This window comes from Tamandua tetradactyla, chromosome 12 (assembly GCF_023851605.1).
Source record: "Tamandua tetradactyla isolate mTamTet1 chromosome 12, mTamTet1.pri, whole genome shotgun sequence".
NCBI lineage: Eukaryota > Metazoa > Chordata > Mammalia > Pilosa > Myrmecophagidae > Tamandua > Tamandua tetradactyla.
The window spans coordinates 40,935,758-40,957,517 of record NC_135338.1 but is presented as its reverse complement, the minus strand read 5'-3'; the positions used below and the strand labels follow the sequence as shown (position 1 = coordinate 40,957,517).

Genomic DNA, 21,760 nt, shown 5'->3' with positions numbered 1-21,760 from the left:
GAAAACCTCCTCTCCCGTTGTTGCGGTTAGGACCCTGGCATGAAGCAGATGGTGCCCTCAAAATCTGTTATCTGAAGGGAATTTAATGAAGGGATTGCTTACAGAGGCATGGATGCAATTAAAAGAACCACAAAGGATTATGAAGCTCCAGGGTCTGGGAATAGTGGGAGCCATTAGCACCCCTCGGCCTGCAGTGTTGTTGGAGGCAGAAAGAGATGGAATCATTCAGGAGGGGTTATCCAGTCGGTGCCATGGCATAGAAAGGACAGAAGCACTGCCAGAGATTTGGAGAAGCAGGGAGAAAGCTTGTAATAAATACCCAGATACCCCACCCTCAGATCTGTACTTCCCACGGACATCAGCAACCAGGTCAGGCTGCACACAGAGATCAGTGGCCAGGGCACAGAGCAGGTAGAGAAGAGCAGAGAATTGGTCTTGGGATGGGGGCTGAGGGTGGGGCACAAATGGAGAATAACCATTCTACAGGAATTAAATGGCAGCTAGGACAGGGCTCACTCCAGGGATTACATGCAGAGACCAGGATTGAGGGATGATAAGGGATGCTCTTAGTTCTCTCCTTTAGCAGGAGCAATTGCTAGGCCTATAGGGAGAACTGAGATACAGCCTTTCTGCAGGCATCTGTTTTTGCAGAAGTAGTAATAACCATTGACATTGCCTGTTGACTGTGTATTGTGTGCTAATATGGCATGTATTATCTCTGGTCTTTACAGTTTTCCTGCAATGCAGATATCACTTTCCTTATTTTCTATTTGACACTGAATCTGAGAGGGGTTAAAAAACTTGTCTAAAATTTAAAAATGTTTTTGCATGAAGAAGGACAAAGAAATGTTAGTACTGCTGGATGTTGAAAATAGATGGTAATTCATATTTTAAACTTTAACTTCTGTGTAAGACTGAAGCAAAAAATGTTTATTTAGTATAAAATTTATATTTTGACTAGTGCATTTTCTAATATAACTTATGTGGACAGTTTGATTGAACACCATAAGTACATGGAACCTTGAGTAGGGCATGAGATCTTGTAGGTTTGTCCAGAGTTATGTTCTGGTAAATCCCAGAGTGATTTGAAGGATGAATAAAAAAGTATTGGCAAAGTCCCCTTGTGGGAATGGTGAGAAAGGGGAAAAATTCAACTTTCCCATGTGAATTCCTGATATTTTTACAAGCAATGTGGAAGACCAAAGCAATAGGCCGAGCCCTCGATCTTGGGGTTCTTTCATATGAAACTTATCCCTGCAAAGGATAGACTAAGCCTACTTAAAATTAGGCCTAAGAGTCACCCCTAAGAGAACCTCTTTTGTTGCTCAGATGTGGCCTTTCTCTCTCAGCCAACATAACAAGCAAACTCACTGTTCTCCCCCTCTCTACGTGGGACATGACTCCCAGGGGTGTAAAACTTCCTGGCAGTGTGGGACAGAAATCCTAGAATGAGCTGGGACTCAGCATCAAGGAATTGAGAAAACCTTCTCGACCAAAAGGAGGAAGAGAGAAATGAGACAAAATGAAGTGTCAATGGCTAAGAGATTTTGAACAGGGTTAAAAGGTTATCCTAGAGGTTATTCTTACGCATTATATGGATATCACCTTTTTAGTTAAGGTATAATGGATAATGGGGAGCCTGGAGGGAAGTGCCTGAAACTGTAGAGCTGTGTTCCAGTAGCCATGTTTCTTGAAGACCACTGTATAATGATATAGCTTTTGCAGTGTGACTATGTGATTGTGAAAACTTTGTGTCTGATGCTCCTTTTATTTACCTTATGGACAGATGAGTAAAACATAGGGATTAAAAATAAATAAATAATAGGGGGAACAAATGTTAAGATAAATTTAGTAGATGGAAATGCTAGTGATCAATGAAAGGGAGGGGTAACGGGTATGGTATGTATGAATTTTTTCCTTTTTTCTTTTTATTTCTTTTTCTGAATTGATGCAAATGTTCTAAGAAGTGATCTTGATGAATATACAACTATGTGATGATGTTTGATTATATACCAAGAACGGAATGATCTGATGATCTGGGTGGGCCATGGTGGCTCAGCAGGCAGAGTTCTCACCTGCCATGCCAGAGACCCGGGTTCGATTCCTGATGCCTGCTCATGCAAAAAAAAAAAAAAAAGAAGAAGAAGAATGGAATGATCATATGGTAAGAATGTTCGTGTTTATATGTTGTTATTTTTTTAAATTAATTAATTAATTTTAAAAAAGCTTGTCTAAGGAAACACTACTAAGAAATAAATGATGCTGGATTTTAGTCAAAGTTTCATGAGCTTCAAAACTTGCTTCTTTTCCAGTGGTGGCCCAACTTGGCCCCAGTGTCACTTGGAGCTTGTAGAAATATAAATTCCCAGCCTATCCTAGACTTATGAAATCAGATTCTCTGGGAGAATAGCTTAGGAATTCACATAAAACTCTCCAGATGATTTTCACGTAAATGATCCAAGGAACAGAATTTAGGAACTACTACATAATATCATGTGGCGTTTTGGAGAAGAATCTGATACATTTGGAGAAACAGGAAGCTAGAAAGGAACACAACAGTGATTCTCCTGATTTCCCAGAGATCTATAGAGAAGAGTGAAATTTTCTTTCAGGTAGAGTCATGGACAAATGGTTAACAAATGGCTAAAATTAATAGTATGAAATTCACCTTGAATATGAAAATATTAATAAAAATAATATTAACATATTTGTAACGTGCTTATAATATACCAAACACTGTTCTAAATTCTTTACATGAACTATCTAAATCAATCCTTACCATAAACCCATGAGTAACTTATTGTTACAGCCCCCTGTTATAGATGAAGAAATTGAGGCACAGAGAGGTAAAGAAATTACTCAAAGTAACATAGCTCACATGTCACATTGATCATGAGTCTCAACTGCAAGTCCCTTCTACCTTTCATTGTGCAGTGAAACCCTGACGAACTGCTGAAGCACTCTGCCGTGTTCCCTGCACTGCAAGATTTGAATTACTGGGATTGGCTAAAATCTGCTAAATGATGTCTTTCACAAAAAGGGTGGTTTGTTTGGAGATGTTGGGTTCAAGTGCTTTCACACAGGAGGCATATAGAGTATTAGTGCAGGGTATGGGCTCTGCAGTGAGAAAGGACTGAGTTCTGGGGGAGGTGGAACACATGGCAGTCGAGAGCTCCTCTATGGCGGTCACGCAATCTGCGCCCACGTTGTGGCTGATGGCACTCTTTACCCCTGGTCTGAGCTCCTCCTCTGTAAAATGGAGGCAGTCTCTGCCTCCTTGGGTCATGTGGATCAGTAGAAATTACCCAGGTAAAGAGCTTAACAGTGCCTGGGTTGTAGTAAGCTCAGTCATATTAAACCGAACATTTCCTCAAACATAGGTTTGCTCATGTCATGCTCTGTATGAGAAATGTTTACAATACATTTGTAATACATGAACACCCATCCACTGTTTTTTTTTTTTAAATGGAAGTAATACAATAGTATAAAAGCAAATCTATTCCATAACCTCTCTTCTCTATACCATCCGGAGGTCACCATCGTTATCGGTTTACTGTGTTACCTTGCCAGACCTATATATATAAGTATGGAGGATGCATATTAATATATAGCATACTTTAGCATTTATTTTTAACATGAATAGGATCAAGAAGATTTTAAATAAGAGATTTAGCAGGCAGAGCTTGAGAATAAGCTCATATTTCCTTAACAAATATGAATCCTTACAGATGACTGCTGCGTTTCATCAGTATTTTATATATATATATATTTAACTTTTTTATTGTATAGTATAACATATATACAAAGCAAAGAAATAAAAAAAGCAATAGTTTTCAAAGCACTCTTAAACAAATGGTTAGGATGGATCCCAGAGTTTGTCATGGGTTACTATACAATCCTCTCAGATTTTTCCCTCTAGCTGCTCCAGAATATAGGAGGCTAGAGGGCTTAAATAGCTTTTTTTTATCATCACAATTGATTTTTTTCCCTTCTTTTTTTGTGAACAATCACATATATACAAAAAAGCTAGAAATTTCCAAGCACAGCACCACAATTAGTTGTAGAACATGTTTCAAACTTTGACATGGGTTACAGTTTCACAATTTTAGATGTTAAGGTTTAGGTTCTAGCTGCTCTAAAATACTGGAGACTAAAAGAGATATCAGTTTAATGATTCAGCATTCATATTCATTTGTTAAGTCCTATCTTCTATGTATAATTCCACCATCACCTTTGATCTTTCCATACCTCTCTTTGGGGTTGTTTGGGCTATGGCAGTTCTAAATGTTTGCTACTCAAGGGTCTGTCACTAATATGGGGTAGAGAGATGGGACTATCTGATGTTCTGGAGAGGCTGGGCTTGGTTTCAGCACTTATCTAGACCAGGGACCCATCTGGAGGCTGTAGGTTTCTGGCAAGTTACTCTAGTGCATGGAACCCTTGTGGAATCTTATATATTGCCCTAAGTGTTCTTTAAGATTGGCTGGAATAGTCCTGGTTGGGAGTTGGCAGGTTATGATAGGTAGCAAGGTCTATCTGAAGCTTGCATAAGAGTAACCTCCAGAGTAGCCTCTCAACTCTACTTGAACTCTCTCTGACACTGATACTTTATTAATTACACATCTTTTCCCCTATTTGGTCAGGATGGAATTGTTGATCCCACGGTGCCAGGTTGGGATTCATCCCTGGAAGTCATCTCCCAGGTCTCCAGGGAGACTTTCACCCCTGGATGTCATGGTCTGCATAGCAGGGAGGGCAATGATTACACTTGCAGAGTTGGGTTTAGAGAGACTGAGGCCACATCTGAGCAACAACAGAGGTCCTCCAGAAGTAACTCTCAGGCATGCTTATAGGTAGTCTAAGCTTCTCCGTTACCTACACGAGCTTCACAAGAGTAAGCTTCCTACACGAGCTTCACAAGAGTAAGCTTCATGATCAAGGACATGGCCTATTGATTTGGGTATCCCTAAAGTTTAACACAGTATCAGGGGATTCCCTGATGGTAAGGTTTAATAGTTCCATACAGTATTATATTTTGTAAACAATTCTCTGAACACTCCACTTGAGGGAAGCGCTCAAGATAATTGCTTTTTGTGCTGAGGGCTTCCAGGCTCTGGATTCTCTGGAGGGATTTAAAGAAATCTTTTTCTTTAAAAATTAGGAAAAGGGGCCACGGTGGCTCAGCAGGCAAGAACGCTTGCCTGCCATGCCAGAGGACCTGGGTTCGATTCCCGGTGCCTGCCCATGTAAAAAATAAATAAATAAAAATTAGGAAAGGGTCCAAGCTGGACCAGGTGTTGGGAATGCCTCATCTACTGGATGCTGGAGCAATCTCCCTTCACCTCTCACCTCTCTCTGCTCTTCCAGGCATAGACATGGTCAACGGAGTACCTCATTGTCCTCCTTGGGACAATGAGGTACAGTAAGGGGAGAAGGTGAGCAGATCCCCCAGCTATGGGGATGGCGTCTGGGCACAGGCCAAGTTGTGCGAATCCCACAAGGCTCTTTCTAGGCTCTTCCTAAACATCCTGACTTGTGCAATTACGGTGAGATTCTTGCTTTGAAAAGCCTTTAACCCACTATCCTAGGTTGTAGAGGAGAAGGAAGTTATCTTAGTTTCCTATGGCTGCTATGGCAAAATATCATAAACTTGGTGGCTTAAAACAACAGAAATTTATTGTATCACAGTTTTGGAGGCTAGAAGTACAAAATCAAGGTGTCTGCAGGGCCACACTACCTCTGAAATTTGTAGGGGAGAATCCTTCCTTGCCTCTTGTAGCTTATGGTGTTTGCTGGGCTTGTAGCTGTATCACTCTAATCTCTTCTTCTGTCTTTATATAACCTTCTTTCTTGTCTCCATATTCACATAGCATTCTTCTGCCCAAATTGCCTCTTCTTGTAAGGGATACCAGTCATAGTAGGTGGGCCAATCTAGGGTGGGCCCTAATCCAGTTTGGCTTCATCTTAACTAATTTTACCTTCAACTGTACTCTGTCCTATTTCCAAATAGGGTCACATTCGTAGTACCAGGAATTAGGACTGGGAGTTACTATCTTGGGGGTTGGGGAGGAGGCAGGGGAAGGGCACAGTTCAACCCATAACAGAGGGTAAGGAAAAATTAGGTTGGGGAGTATGATCAAGTATTTCTAAGCCTTTGATGTTTATCTAACTACCCCAGCAGTAGAGAATTCAAAAATTGTTTCAATTGAGCTTATTGAGAGCTTCAAAGAAGTCTCAGTGTGCTAGAAAGGTCCACAGTGAGGTGGCTGACCTGCTGTCCTCCACCTGGCACCAGGCCTGGGTAGGGCCAGTCCCAGAGAGAGCTGTGCTTGGAGGCTGGAACAGTCCAATCTGGTTGACCGAGTCCCTCTGGGGCTGGGGAGCAGAGTTCATCTGACCTTTTCTCCCTCATGCATGTCACCTCCCCAGAGCTGCACTTCCTCATCTGGGAAGCGGGTTGAGAGTCCCTGCCCAAGCACTGACTCATGTATTGGTGACAGGCTATGTCCGATGCAAAAGTGCTATAGGAATAACGGAACAATTCCTCATTTAAACTCTCTGTGACTCATTTCCTTTGATATGAGAAATAAGGATAATTACTGCCTGCTTCTTTATTTCTCCAAAGAGGAATGTATGCATGGTGAGATGAGATGGAGTAGGGCTCTGCATTTCTCAGAAGCCAGGGATAGGTAAATACAAAGAGGCACTGTTATTTGTGCTCAGGGAAGTGCTCAAGATAATTGGTTTCTGTGCCGAGGGCTTCCAGGCTCTGGATTCTCTGGAGGGATTGCTTTGGGGAGACTTTTGTCTGTCAATTCCCACCCCTCACCACTTGACCCCCACCTTGTGTCCTTCAGCATTGTGAAAAGAAGTAGGTGGTGACGGGAGCCATGGAATGGCAGCCTCAGTCTGGAGCTCCCTGCCCGACCTGGCCTTTCCCTGGCAGCACTCTGTATGGGGTGGATGGCTGCACCGTCTGTAGGGATGATGGCTGTGGGAAGATGCTCTGTGCTCCGTGTCTTGTGAGGATAGGGGTTACGGCAGCCAGGTCCAGCCCATTTACATTGGCTCCCCCTCCCCACCCCCACCCCGCCCGTAGGCGTTGCTCTGTAAGGGCCACTCCCAGGCAGGAGAGCTGCAGGGATTTGCAGCCCCCAGGGCAATCCCAATTCCAAGCAGGATTGTGGAGGGAAAGAGTCTATGATGAGCCTACACTTTCTTCTCTTTTTCTCACTGAGGGGATAATTAAGGAGAGAAAGGCAAGCAAATCCCGTCAGCTTGGTGAATCATGGTGTTTATGTTTGTCCAGAGTAAATGACAGGAGAGCTGGGAATCGGCAAGATCCTTCCGGGTACTGGTGTCCTCTCTCACCCCCATCTCCCCGGGACGTCCCTTGCCCTAACTTGAAACGCAGGCACCCCCTTCCACCTGGCCAGGGAGAGGAGCCCTATAAAACCCCTAGTTATACATGGCTTGATAAACAGCAAGAGGCTGGAGGGAATAAAAGCGAGCCTTCTAACTTTGAAGTTGATTCTAACCAAGGGAGAGAAAGCACAAAAATATTTGCAGTTGCACGAGCTGCTGTTAAGTGGTGGGCTTCAGTTTTGGTTTTCTTTTACGCACAAGAAAAGTATAGATTTCTTGTGGATTATAGTATTTCAGGCATGTGTGTGAATTGAGGGGTGTCCGGGATGGACCTGGCAGTTGTTTAATACTTGTCTGTTGAATGGATGGAGCGAGTTTACTGGTCTTCTGCTTCCGAGACATCTGAATCCCATTTGGACTTAAAAACCCAGCATTTCCCAAAGTGTGTCCCATGCAGCAGCCCAGGGAAAACCAGGATGCTAGGGAAGTGGGGATGGTAATGTGTTAGGAGATGTACAATATGGATTAGATTATTGAAGATGTCGAGAAGTCCTGAAATACATATAATATTATGTATTATATAATAACATGTATATTTATATAATATTATTAGCTTCCCAGTAACACCCACTATACAGAAACCCACACATACATAAATTGACTGTTTGGTTTGGAAGTACATGCCATTGCTAAAGTGCTGGGAAACCAGAGAAACCACAGAGAAATATTTTGATGAACTTGCCTGGATTAGTTAACTTTATACAGTGACTCCTATTTTCTTGCATGTTCTGCTTAACCTCTTGGTCTTTTATTTTTTTTAATTCTATATTTGGCTGACCCGAAACTACCTTTTGCCACACTTTCTTTGTTTTTAAACCCTTATGGGCTTTTAAGAGAAATTTAGACCAGATGGTCTTGATTCATTTACATTTAGCTGATCAGAATGGAATTCTGCCAGAGTAGTAAGATGTCCTCAGCGATTTCGTGGGTTTTTTTTTTTTCTTTCTTTCTTTCTCTAAAACAAAGTTTATGCTTGGAAGAGAGTTACAGAAGTGAAGCCTCATATTCATGGCGAGAACTTTTTTTAGATGCTCAGGAAAGTTCCCTCATTATTTGTTAAGGGTAGAACAACAGCCTCACCTGGGCTGCATGTGTTTTTATAAGATGCAGCATGTTTCTCCGTTGCCTGTTTTTTCATAATCCTGCTGCTCCTGGAGAACACTAGACCAGAATCAGGGTCAACAGTGATCATGTGTGGCAGGGATTTTTGTTGTTCTCATGGCACATTTGTATTTTATGATTTTTTTTTTCACCTTAAATATATTTTACTAAGGCAAAACCAAATTGACTTATTTTTTAAAATTCTTTCCCCCTAGCTTCACATTTCAGAAAGATTCATATTCTCCCCGGACAACAGTCTCCTCCAAAATGGAAGAATTATGGAACATTTATTTTTCGAATCAATTACTTCTTTTCTCTTTCTTTAACATATGAATTTGACCACATTTCTGTTCTTGTATATTTTTCTCTTCATTTTTTTTTTTTTTGGTATTTTGGCCTTTAATCAGTATTAAAAAAAAAACTCAGATGGAGAGGGGAACTTTCCTTGAAAATTTCTCTAGAGAGGCTCAAACCATTCTCAGAAATGCAAACATTTACGGGGTTGCTACAGTTTGCCCATCACTGTAAACACAAAGACCGTTAAGTTAGATGATATCTCCTTGTGAAGAACTGTAGTCTACAAACAGATTTCATACCATTAGAAGGATCTTTTATATATAATTTTAAAATAATGTTATTTATAAAGCATCAGCTATGTAGCAGAATGTGCTATACACCATTTATGTGCATGTATGCATAAATATGTATGTGTGTGTGTATATAATCTCTTAATCGTCACAGTCTTGAAAGTAGGCATGACTACCCCATTTTATCAATGCAGAAACAATGACTAAAAGAGGTTAAACAATTTGGCCCAAGCAACACAGCTAAAAAGGTAAGAGTTGGATTCAATCCAAATCTCTCTTTCTCTGGCTCATCCTGCCTCTTGCCTGGCAATGTGCGAGGACTGTGTTTGTGAATATGTTGAGTTCTGGAAAGAAGGGACTGTACAGAACCTTCCACAGACCCTGTCCTCCTGCATTTCCCAGGAACTACATACAAACCTCCTTTATGTGATTGTCTCATTGAATGGCAATAATGTGCTTGAGTCCCCCGCTAGACTGGAGATTTTTGGACACAGACGTCCAAAATTCTCACAATTGATTCACTTTGTATCCCCCTGCACACTGCCTAACACATTGAAATTCAGGAGTGGAAATTTGTGGAATAAATCAGTGATTCTGATATAGGTTTAGGAGACTGTATGAGTTTCCTGGACTGCTGTACAAATGACCACAAACTTAGTGGCTTAAAAAATGTAAGTGTATTCAGTCACAGTTCTGGCGGCCAGGAAGGAAGCGGCGCCATGCCTCTCACCAGCTCCTGGCGGCTGCCGACCACCCGCGTGTTCCTTGTTTAGTGGCTGTGCTCGGGTCTCCGCCTCCATCCTCATGTGACCTTTTCCTCTGTGCCTCTGTGTGTCAGGTTGCCTTCTCCTTTCTTTTTTAAGGACACCAGTCATTGGATTTAGGGCCACTGTAAGCCCAGGATGGTTGCATCCCATGACACCTTCATTCCAACAAGGGCACCTTCACATTACCTGGGCTTAGTCAGCACTTGGACATGCCATTTGGGGACCACTATTCAAACCACTACAAAGACCCTTATCCCAAACCTGTTGTTAGTTAGCCAGGCTTGATTGTGCTTTCTAATTGTAGTGGGACTTCATGACAGAGAAGAAATAAAGGAGAACAAGGATGTGTGACTTCTGTGGAAATCGGGCTCATTTTCTGTGTTTTCAGATGTCAGGCTATTATCTAGTAGCCTCCATTTGTTTTGTTTTTCCTGTTCTTACTTGGGTTTTACTATAACCCTTTGAATATCCAAAAATTGATAAATATGAGTTGGGAAAATGCTCTTTAGCAAAGTTTGGGTATTTCAGAATCTACCTTGTCCTATATATTCTTTACCCACAGCAGACATATTTTTCTTACCAGTTTTATTCACCTCAGAGAGTACAAAGAAAATGACTTGTGGAAAGCTTTTCTGTGATATTAAAATGGATTCCTGTGGTTACTGAGCCATGTGAGTGGAGCAAAATGTGAGAAAGAGGGGCATGGTTTAAGATGCTGTGTTTTTTTCAGTACCACATGGATGATCTATTTAGATCATGTGTTTTCTCCAACACAGGTCACTTTTCAAATTGCAAATGCACAAATCCTGAAGAGGAGGTGACAGCAATAATGCCATTTACTCATTACCTTCTATGGTATTCTACGTCATATCCTTAACCCCCTTTCACATAGGAGAACATATTTTTCTTCCCAGTTTTGTTCACCTCAGAGACTACAGAGAAAATTAGTTGGAGAAAGCTTTTCTGTGATATTGAAATGGGTTCTTGTGGTTACTGAGCCATGTGAGTGGAGCAAAATCTGAGAAAGGACCCCCTGTTAGTGATAATTAGGATTGGTATTAGGCACATCTGTTTAGCCTACGTAGCTCTGCCTCTCGTTGGCACCGCCCTTCTGCTCCAGCTCTATAGGGCAGGGACCAGTAACTAGAATCCAGGGTCCATGAATTCTGATTATTTACATCTCTATTGTTTTTAATCTCAAAGGAAGTCAGTGAAATGAACATTTCTCTCAATATGAATGTAGGCCGCAAACCACAATGCTATTAGCAGGACTTAACAGGAGAAATCACAGATGTTTCCATTTATAATTGTGGCTGGTATCTCAAAATATCATTTATCTCATTGCTACTTTGAAATCATGTTAGTTTTTACACTACTGTTAGATCTTGCTATTTAGTGTGTTGATAAAGAAGTACAGATATTGCTATCATAGATTCATGAATTTGGTTTTTAATATTTAATAAGTGTTCCAGTAAAAGTGCTCCTTTTCAAGTTTAAGTTCTATGTACTTTTAATGCATTTAACACACTTTTCCTGTGATGGAATCCCCTGGGCAATATTTGACTGATAAAGAGTGTTTGGCATAAAAACTTAGATAGTTCCTTGGTCCTTGCACAAAGAAGCCCAGACTCTTTGTGATTTAATGCCAGTTATTTTATTTAATAATCAACGAATAAACATAGTCAATGAATGAGTATATTCATATATTCATTCAACATATGAGAACCTACAGCACGCCAGCCGCAGGGCTAGCAAACAAGATGGACATGTCTCCTGCCTTTTGATGGGCTTACGTCTAGTGGGCCTATGGTTAGACTTGCGTAAGCAAATGCTATCAGAGCGAGAGAAGTGCTTTGATAGAGCAGGTCTCACAAGTTAAAGGGAAAAGGCAGAGGGGAGCTGACTCTAAACCTGCAGGACAGGGAAGATTCTCCAGAGATTTGATTTAAAAACTGAAACCTGCTAGCTGAGGTTGGGTTATTTCAGAAGGAACATTTACTGAGGCCCACAAGTCAGAGGCAGCCTGGTGAGTTCAGAGGAAACTCCGATGATATTTTCTCACAAAACATCCTTTCTTTGTGCCAAGCATGGTCCTAAAGACTGAGAGTTGAAGAAAGAGTGAGCCACCCCAAGCAGATTCCCTCCTGAGCTTGACTTTAGGTCATGGTCCCCTTTGCACCCATTCTACTTTCGGTAAGAGAGTTCTTTGCATAGATGTCATCTCCCTGACCAAACTATTAGCCCCACCAGGGCAACGGTGATGTTTTTATCTTTGGATTGTTCCCACAGTGTGATCTCCAGCAGAATGCTGGGCTAAGAAAATTTCCAGTGAATGTTTTTCCGGTTACATTTCCTCTTTTTGCTGTAATACGTCAGCATTATACCACTGCCTCCCACCTCAGAAAAAAAGAGAAGCTTGCCTCAAAATGCTCAGTCCCAAGTACTGTAGTATAGAAAGAGAATTGAAAAAAAAAAAAATAGAAATTCGTTCATCTGGTCATAATTTTGAATTGTTTTGCTGAATATTTTAAACGTGGGTGGCGTTTAGGCTAGTCATCCACTTCACCTGTGAAGTATAGTGTCGCTTGCTGTAACTAGCTTCCCAGGTGAATGGTATAACACCACTTATTTAAATGAGATTAAAAATCGCTCATAGTCGAGCTCTTCTGCAAACCATTGGATGCCCAGAGAATTCAGGCTTCAAAGAGAATTATGAGCTATGTTCTTTTCAGAAAATAAAATGTTAGCTGGAACTCAACAAAATTTCAGTGGATGTACAGTGCTCTATGCACAGTGGCTGGTACGTAGGACCCTGATTATTCCTGAAACCTTTGTAAACAGATGCCTTCTTATTTGGATTGGGATTTTAATGATTGGTTACGGATCTTAGACCTTTAAAGTTAGAAGGGATTTAAGAGGTTATTTAGTAGAATTTCTGCATTCCACAGATGAGAAAACTAAGGCCTAGGAAGTATTAGCAGCAGAGCCAGGACTTGTAATTCTTTGTCCTCCACCCTTTCTGTGAATCATTAAGAAATCTAAACGATTGGCCAGGCACACCGGTTGTCATTTCATTCCTCTCTGAAAGTCATCTTTTTTCTTCTGAATTAAAAATTGATCACCTTTCTTGAGAGTTCTGTTCATTCATGTAAAAAGCTAAAAGCAGTAGCGCCACTGGGGATAGAAGCTTTCAAATTCAAGAAAACATATTTTTTTTCCTTAATTGCAAGCTTGACATCATAATGAGATCTGGCGTGCTGGCCAGAAGAAAATCTGTTGCCTCCCAGGCTGATGTATTTTAGATTGTGCATTCCTTTCTTTGGTCACATCCAGAAGGGCAGGGTCTGAGTTAATGCAAGTCTCTTCGGGGGCAGTGACCTGCAGTCTGTCTTCTTATCAAAGATGTGCTTGAGTAGTTCATTTTTACATTAGAGATCCATTTTCACCTACCTGACCTTACTTCAAGGTCATCTCTTCCTTCTATTCTCAGAGTATTCAAATCTTAGAAAAATTCCTTGTTACTGTTATATTCATATAGGTTTTCCCCAGAATGGGAGTTAATTTTTCATGGTTGTTTCAAAGGAGTGAATGAGTTCACAGCTCAGTCTTGGGTCAAATGAAGAAATGGATCATAAATTGTTCCGAAGGCTGAACAACTACAAAAGAGGCTGAGCTGAAAGAAAAGTGTCTTTGGTTAGAATTCAGCGATGTTGAGCCTATCAGCCATGTGAGTCAGGAACTGATTTATGTCACCACCTTGTGGTGTGTCTGGAAACGCAGATAAGTACGAAAGCAGGGTTATAAACATTGACAAGATGTCAGTCCTTTCCAGTTGCAACATCGAAGTTGTCTGTCAGCTCTTTTTTCTCTGAAATGGACACTTGACTTTTCCTCAATCTTCTATGGAGTGCCAGGCAGGCAAAATTTAGGAAACATTTCCCCTTCCCTCCCCTACCAAGATAACCAGAGTGCCACCTATAAGCCTGTCCTGTATAGGTTTTGTCAGCCATCAGTAGTACCACTGGATTTTGGAACTGACACTCCATTTATAACCTACTCTCCAAAGCTGTGATAAGGAGAAAAGAATTGTATTATGCTTAATAAATCCTTCCATCAGTCCTCTCATTTGCGTTCCTACAAAATGGCTTGGTGGTTCACCAAAGGGCCTAGTTTATAGTACTGGGCTCACTGACTTACATGCCAATGCAAAATTAAATATAGTCACAAAGAAGCAATATAAAGAAATGATATGAAAAGATGATTCATCCTAAACATCAGATATGCAGATTAGACAGTAAAGCCTATGGACTTGTCAGAGACTGAATGATTGAAACATCCAGTGTGGGGGTACAGAGATGGGCATTCACTTGCAGGGCTTGTGGAAAAGCATTTCTGGAGGGCATTCTAGCAATAGCTGTCAGTTTACATGTCATACTCTTTAATTATTAGTTTATCCCAAGGAAATAATTAGAGATGTGCCTAGGTTGCAGTGCAGCACTGTTTTTCAACAAAACCTTAAAAACAAAACCAAATATCTAACCAATTACCAAATAAACCATGGTATATTCATACTGTGGAATGTTATGCAGCCATGGAAAGTTACACTGTTAATTGACAAGTGTAGGTTACAGGACAGAATGTGTAATAGTTTTGTTATATTTGCTTATGTGTATGCATGTGTGTGTGTGTGTGTGTATATATACACACATATACATATTTAAGTTTATAATTGTATAGAAAAAAAGCTTAAGGTATATCCCGAATTGCTTATAATGGTTATTTTGGAGGTGGAGGAATTTTATTCTTTGCTGCATTTATTTTTATAGGATCTGAATTATTTATAATAATCGTAAAACACGCTAAAAGTAAGAAAACCTAAGAATGAATATTTCAATTTAGAAAAAAATCAATGCATTACTGGAGCTATTTAAATTTTTTTTTTTTTTTTTTATAAATGGAGGCTGGCCTATTTGCTTGGGGAGGGGGGTGCTAGAATTCAATCTTTAAAATATTGGTGGGTTTTCTGTGTAAAAGAGTGTTTCTGTTTAACTTTTCACCAGCACAATGCTACTTCCGTATTCTCTGGAGGAAATGGATAAAGTGTAATGAAAAGGCAGTCTTCTGAGACACCAGCTCTGTCCTTCTCAGCTGGGGTGACATTGGGCAAATTATTAAACCTCAATGACCTTTTGCTTCCTCAGCTGTAAAGTAGAAGTAATAGTGAGGACGATGATGGGGGTGGGGTGGGGATAATGAGGAGGATGATGATACTGAACCTGCAGGTTTGTTCTGAGGGTTACATGAGACCGCGGATATAACCTTCTGGGAAGTCATAAAGCGTAACCATTACAGTGATGGCAATATACTGCACCTTTTCAGAATTCCTCATGTTTTAAAGCTTGGTCTTGGTCGGTGGGAAGAAATATTAAAAAGTGGTGGATAAACATCTAAGTTGTGCTAAGAAGTTCCATTTTAAGGCCTTGACCTTTCTGCATTTACAGAATGACGGTGTCTGTTCTTTTCGGTTCTCACGGACTAAAGGGTTTGGCTTAGGGAGAAAGGCCTTCCTTAGAAGAGGTGTGGAGAAGGATGAATGGGAGGGAGGCCTGGGACGGGGAGGGAGCAGCTCCCATGATTATTTTCACCAGTTGTCTCCCTCCTCCTCCTCAGGATTGGTTTGTTTGTACAAATTGGTTACCTCAACAACACCGTATTAGTAATAGCTGGAATGGATCCCCAAAGAATTTCTGCATTCCCTTTTGCCAAGTAATTGTCCCTTTCCCACAGAGGATGCTGGGATTGGGGGCCTTCTTTCCACCTTGATGTATTTCAGTCCAGTCCCCCACCTTTCACTGAGTGCCTGCTGTGTGCAGGACTCTGTACCATTTCACTGCTGTTAGAAAGCAACCAATCTTGAGCTGAACTTCTGAACTCTTTTGTCCCCCCTTAAACCTTCCTTGCCCGTATCTAAAAAAAGAATTATATTGTTCAAAATATTCATTGTCTCTCCTTTAGTGTAGACATCCTGACAACAGGATGATGCATGGCTGTGCCATGTGACTTGCAACTTGCATTGCCCGGTGAAGTGCTAGTGGAAGTGACTGTCTTGGCACAGACATCCCTGCGCTTCTGCCACCACTCTTTTTTCCTCTCTGCCAAAGACGGCGATACTCCCCGCCATGCCGCCCTCAGGTCCTGGCCTGAACCTTCGTGCTCCTCCGGCTCCACCCTTCCCCAGGTCCCATTTTTCTAGACCGTACTCTGCCCTCCGTACCAGGACTCGAGCCCCCTGCCTAGGTGGTCACAGGCCCACTTCCAGACCTCTTCCTGGGTCTGTGCACCCACGTGTGAACCACACTGCTGGTGAAGGTGCTCCTGGGCCTGCAGGAACTGGGAAAGAGCTCGGACGTGTGGACAGCAGGGGCCACATGTGTCACAAAGGAACCTCGTGCTGCAGAAGGGAGTGGGGCAGGTAGGAGGGAAGGGGAGCAGACCTCAGGCCAGGGGCTGCCTTCACAAGAACAAAATTACACAAATTGTGCCTCTCCCCGCACTGCCATGTTTCTGTGTAGCACTCCACGGAGTCCACAAAATCAAAATTTGATTTTGACCTTCTGGGCTGTCAAGGAGGATAGAACATATTTTAATAGTTTTTAGGTTGGTTTATTCTTCTGAATACTTAGACATATGTTAAGAGCCTGTATCTGAACTCTTAGGCCGTTGCCTGGCAATGGTAGGGATGGGTCTGACGTTCTAGGTGGGGGCTGTCTTTCTGCCCAGACCCTGGAATAAAGATGAAGTGGAACAGAGCTGGGACTCTCCAACAGTGGATACAATGGGAGAATAAATATTTGTAACTGTAAGCCAGCAAGATTCTGGGATTGCCTGTTACTGTAGTACAATTTACATTAAATTGACTAATTTCAAAATGAAGAGGTGACGTTCATTGAAAAGTATCTGAGTTCACTCACTTCAAAATGGTATTGGCAGAGCTGTTTGTTACTATATGCATAGTAGCACTTCCCCCAAAGAGTCTGGAAGAAATCCAGGAGTTTACTAGTGTTCTGTGGATGTGTACGTGTGCCACCCCCCACCCCAGATGCTCTCATTTGCTGCTCCTGGAGGATCCTTTTCAATAGTTATGGTTTAGTTTTCAAGATACCTTGTCTTGCTTCACTTCTCTTGTGACCCTCTACAATTAAAATTAAGGTAGATCTTTGAAATAACTTACAAAATGAGAAAACAGAATAAAACTCTTAATGTGAAGAACAGCTGATAGTATTTTTATTTTTAAAAAATATATTCATTATTGAATGTGTCCATCTATCCATCTCCCATCTCATTCCAAAAAGAATTGGCCCAATACATGGTTTTCAGATCTTATCATGAAGAGTTGCTGGAGCTAAGAGTAAATCTTTCTGATTAGGAAAAATGAAGTCACTTGGTCCTCCCAAATCAGATACATGGATATCTGTCATTACATTTGTAATGACAGTTATGATTGTATCTTTTATGTGAAAAGCACATTCATTTTCAAAGACTTTCAAATGCATGATTTTCTTCATCCTTGTTACTGTGAGATAAGCAGGAAATGCCCCCAGCTCTTTTGCCCTTGGTTCTGCTCCAAGTTAAGTAGCAGGTTTAAGCCTAAAATTCAAGGTTTTGCTGTCTCTCATTAGAAAAGTCTTTTCACTCTAGGCTGCTGCTTCCTCACAACAATATTAGTACTGGTATTTGGTATATTAAGGTATCAATTAATATATCAATATATTACATAAAATAATATATTAAGCTACATTAACAATATTTGTGTAATTTTGTTCTCGTGAAGGAGTCTAACTGCTATAACCACTCAAGATTTCAGTGGCTAAACGCAACAAAAGTTTCTTTCTCACAGCGCTGTCCAGTGCAGGTTGGTGACAGGGTGCTTTGCCCCAGAGTTCAGAGACCCAAGTTACTTCTTGCTCTGAGAGCCTCCTGTAGTGGAGGATACAAAGGAGAAGAGTCCTTTCTGTTGGCCAAAATGCAGGCCTTGGCCAGCCTTACTGTCAGAGAAGCTGGGAGATGTGGTTTGGCTGTGTGCTCCAAAAAGAGAGGAGCCAGATATCCATGAGTGCAGACCATCTGTCCCGTAAAAGTCCTAAGAATAAGCTATGGTGTTCCTTTCTTCTGATTATAAGATCCTAAGATCTATGGAAGCAATATGTCTTCCCCACCTTTATTAAGGTATAATAGTTACACAATAAGCAGCACGTATTTAAAATGTGCAGTTTGAGTTTTCACACATGTATACACCTGAGAAAGTCGTGATAATGAACATATCCACCATCCCCCAAAGTTCCTGGTGCCCCTTAGTAAACCGTACCTCTCCCACTTGCCACCCCCCAGCCCCGGCATTCATTGATCTGCTTTCTGTCACTATAGATGAGTTTGTGGTTTCAAAAATTTTATAGAAATAGAATCATACAATAGATTTTCTATTTTGCCTGGCTTCTTTTACTCACCATACTTATTTTGAGATCCATCTACTTTGTTGCATATATCCCTTTCTATTGAGTAGTATTCCATGGTGTGGATTTGTTTTATTTTATCTCATTTTCATAAAAGCAAAAACAAATACAACTTTTTAATATTTGAAGAATAATAAGTTCTTTCTTGATACTTTCTTTTATAGTCTGAAGAGGCTAAAAATGCCCAGCCTTCTTTGGGCAGGTCAGAAAGAAGAGCCCTGAGTCATACATTACTCTGGTCACAAGAAAAGTGATAGAGGGGGATGAGATTGAGCAAATGCCAAGCTTTTCTTGGTTTAGGATTACAAATTAGATAAACCACTAATTAAGTATTGGCTACCTAATAAAGACCTAGCAATGTGCCATGTAGCCTGGAGATACAATAGAAACAAGACAGTTAATCCTGAGAGTTGATTGTCCAAGATCTGCATAGTCACCTGCTGGTCTGTCACCCCTGGGGCTCCAGTCCATGCTGTGTACCAGGTTAATCCCAGGGCGACACGGTTCTGTGTCCCTGCTGCATTTGCAAGTCCCAGATGATTTCCCCTGCCCAAGCGCTGAACTCCTTATCCTGACATCCGTGACTCACTCTCAGTTTTAATCTTTCTAAGCCTCAGTTTGTCATCTATAAAATGGGAGTAACACTGCATTTCAGGCTACCTGTGATTATTAAATGAAATAATACAAAATACTTAGCACTGTGCCCAGTGGATAATACATGTTCAAAACTTCCAGGTTTCCTCTCCTTCTGCCCTTTGTCCCTCCCTCCATATTCTGGTCTTAACTTACCTGTCCTGCCTCATTTTCAATCACTTTCCTCTGCCTAGTATACTCTCCATCCAAACCTCCCTCTTCTTTGTTCCTCACACAAGCCCTTTGCTTTCCTCCCTTCAGCTCATATGCCAGCTCCTCCAGAAACCCACCTTTGATTCTTCATCCAGCCCCCCACCCCCATGACAGAAGAAGTGGAGTAACTTCTCTGTCATAGCAGCTCCCCCACATCACTTACTCCTTTCATATTATGAGGGTCATACAGAACTGGCCTGCTTATTGTTCTTTGCCTCAGGGCCGTGTCTCTTGCTATTCCCTCTGTCTTGAAGGCTGATCTTCAAGACCTTCACGGCTCGTTCCTCCTTCCATTCAGGCCTCTGCTCGATGGTCACCTCCTCACAGATGCCTTCCCAGACTGCTACATCTAAAATAGGGCCTCCTGCAATCTGTTTACTGTCTATCTCCTTATCCTGATTTGCCTTTTCCCATTGCACATAACCGCACCTGATATTATTTGTCCATTTCTTATCGTCTGCCTTGTCCGTTTGAATGCCATGCACATAGGGACTATTGTTGCCAGTGTTGCCTGGCTCACAGTAGTTGCTCAATAATTATTTGATGGACAAGTGAGTATATATATTTACTACCAGCTTATACTGTAATCTGTACTAGATGTGCCTTGAGGGCACATGCAGTGTTAATATGTGGTGCACTCTTAGGTCATGCTTGGCATGTTGCCTGTAATAGTGTGCATCGTAAGTAGTTAACTGAAAGACAAAGGTCAACCATGAGGAGCAAGTTTTCCATTATCCAACATGAGTTTAACCAAAGGTTATTGAGTACCTCCTATTTGCTGGGTATCATTAGTACTTTTACACACATTGGTTCATCTAAAGTTCTCGGTGATTTTCGCACACTCAAGCTAGTATTCCAGTTAGAACATTCAGACTAGGGCTAGGAGCCTTGAAAACATTCTACAACTCCTCCAATAGCTACCTCCTTCCCTTTCACTGATATAACCCCTATGGCTCTCTTGACCCAGTGTCTCCCTCATCCCTGCTGCCAGTGACCAGTTGCCCAAAGTCAAAGACATTCAGGCCCAGCAACTCTGGCTTTCATTCATTCACTCACTTCATGCTGAGCCATCCTGTATCTTCTGAACCCTTGTGATGTTGAGAAAATTGTTCTGCATTCTCTACCAGGTTATTTGTGCTCTGTATAATTTGTTGCCCTGTAGTAATCCAGCTTCCCCTCCTCTACCATGACCCAGATTTCCTGAACCTTGGAAAGAGTGGCATACTCTCCTTTTGCCATAGTTCCCCTCTTGTCATTGTTGAGCTGCCATCATTCCATATTTTAAAATAAACCTCCAGTGTCGTCTACTATTCCCTGCTCAAGTATGTATTTCACATTGTTAACTTTGGCCCTTGACTTAAGTCTTCTCCAAACCTGTCTCTCCCTCGATGATATTTCCAGTTCTCTCAAGTGATGAAATAGTGAAACAAGCATAATCCATCTGGAGGCCTCACATTCCCACTTAAGCAGCTTAGTTTCTTCATCTGGAAAGGGATAATGGTGATACCCTTCTGTGCCAGTTTGAAATTGTTGTATACCCCAGAAAAGCCATATTCTTTAATTCTCATTCAATGTTATTGGGTGAAGGGTGGGCCATGGGTGGCTCAGCAGGCAGAGTTCTCGCCTGTCAGGCCAGAGACCCGGGTTCAATTCCCAGTGCCTGCCCATGTCAAAAAACAAACAAACAAAAGACAATATTATTGGGTGGAATCTTTTTGACTAAGTTGTTTCAATGGAGATGTGACTCACCCAGTTGTGGGTAGGACTTTTTGATTAGGTGGTTTTCATGGAGATGTGTCTCTACCCATTCAAGATGAGGTTATCTACTGGAGTCCTTTAAGAGGGAACCATTTTGGAAAAGTCATTAGAGCTGACACAGACAGGACCTTTGGAGATGAAGGAAGAAAATGCCCCCAGCGGAGCTGTTTGAAATGAGAAACCAAAGACCCCAGCAGATGCCAGCCACGTGCCTTTCTAGCTGACAGAGGTGTCCTGAACCCATCAGCCTTTCTTGAGTCAAGGTACCTTTCTTTGGATGCCTTAGTTTGGACATTTTAATGGCCTTTGACCTGCAAACTTGTAATAAATTCCCTTTTTAAAAGCTGTTCTATTTCTGGAATGTTGCATTCCAACAGCTGTAACAAACCAAAACACCATCCTACATAACTATCTCACAGGGTTTATTGAGGAATAAAGTGGGGCATGCAAGGTCAAGTTAACTTAAAAATCATGGGTATTATCTAGATGTCAGGTATTAGATATTATCTTAACCTTCTGTCAGCTAGTCTTTGACATACCAAATTTTGGATCTTTCTTTCACCTAGAACTTCTTTCTCGGTAATCTTCTGGCTTCACTCACCTTCCAACCCAGCCTGGACCCCAGGGGAAGCTTTTCCTTCGGTACAGTACCAAAAGCCTTAGAATCCTTTGATTCCTTGATCTGCTGCCATATCCCTTTGGCCAGTTCTCAGTCCTAACTAACCCCTGCTAGATACTCATAACCTCTATGCTGTTGAGTTCTAAT

At 41.5% G+C, this 21,760-nt stretch overlaps 1 protein-coding gene across 2 annotated transcripts in view; it reads left to right on the top strand.

Moving 5' to 3' along the window:
- STON2 (stonin 2) overlaps nt 1–21,760 on the top strand; it is a 208,796-nt gene that overhangs the window by 99,446 nt on the left and 87,590 nt on the right. The gene's annotated exons all lie outside the window — the stretch shown is intronic.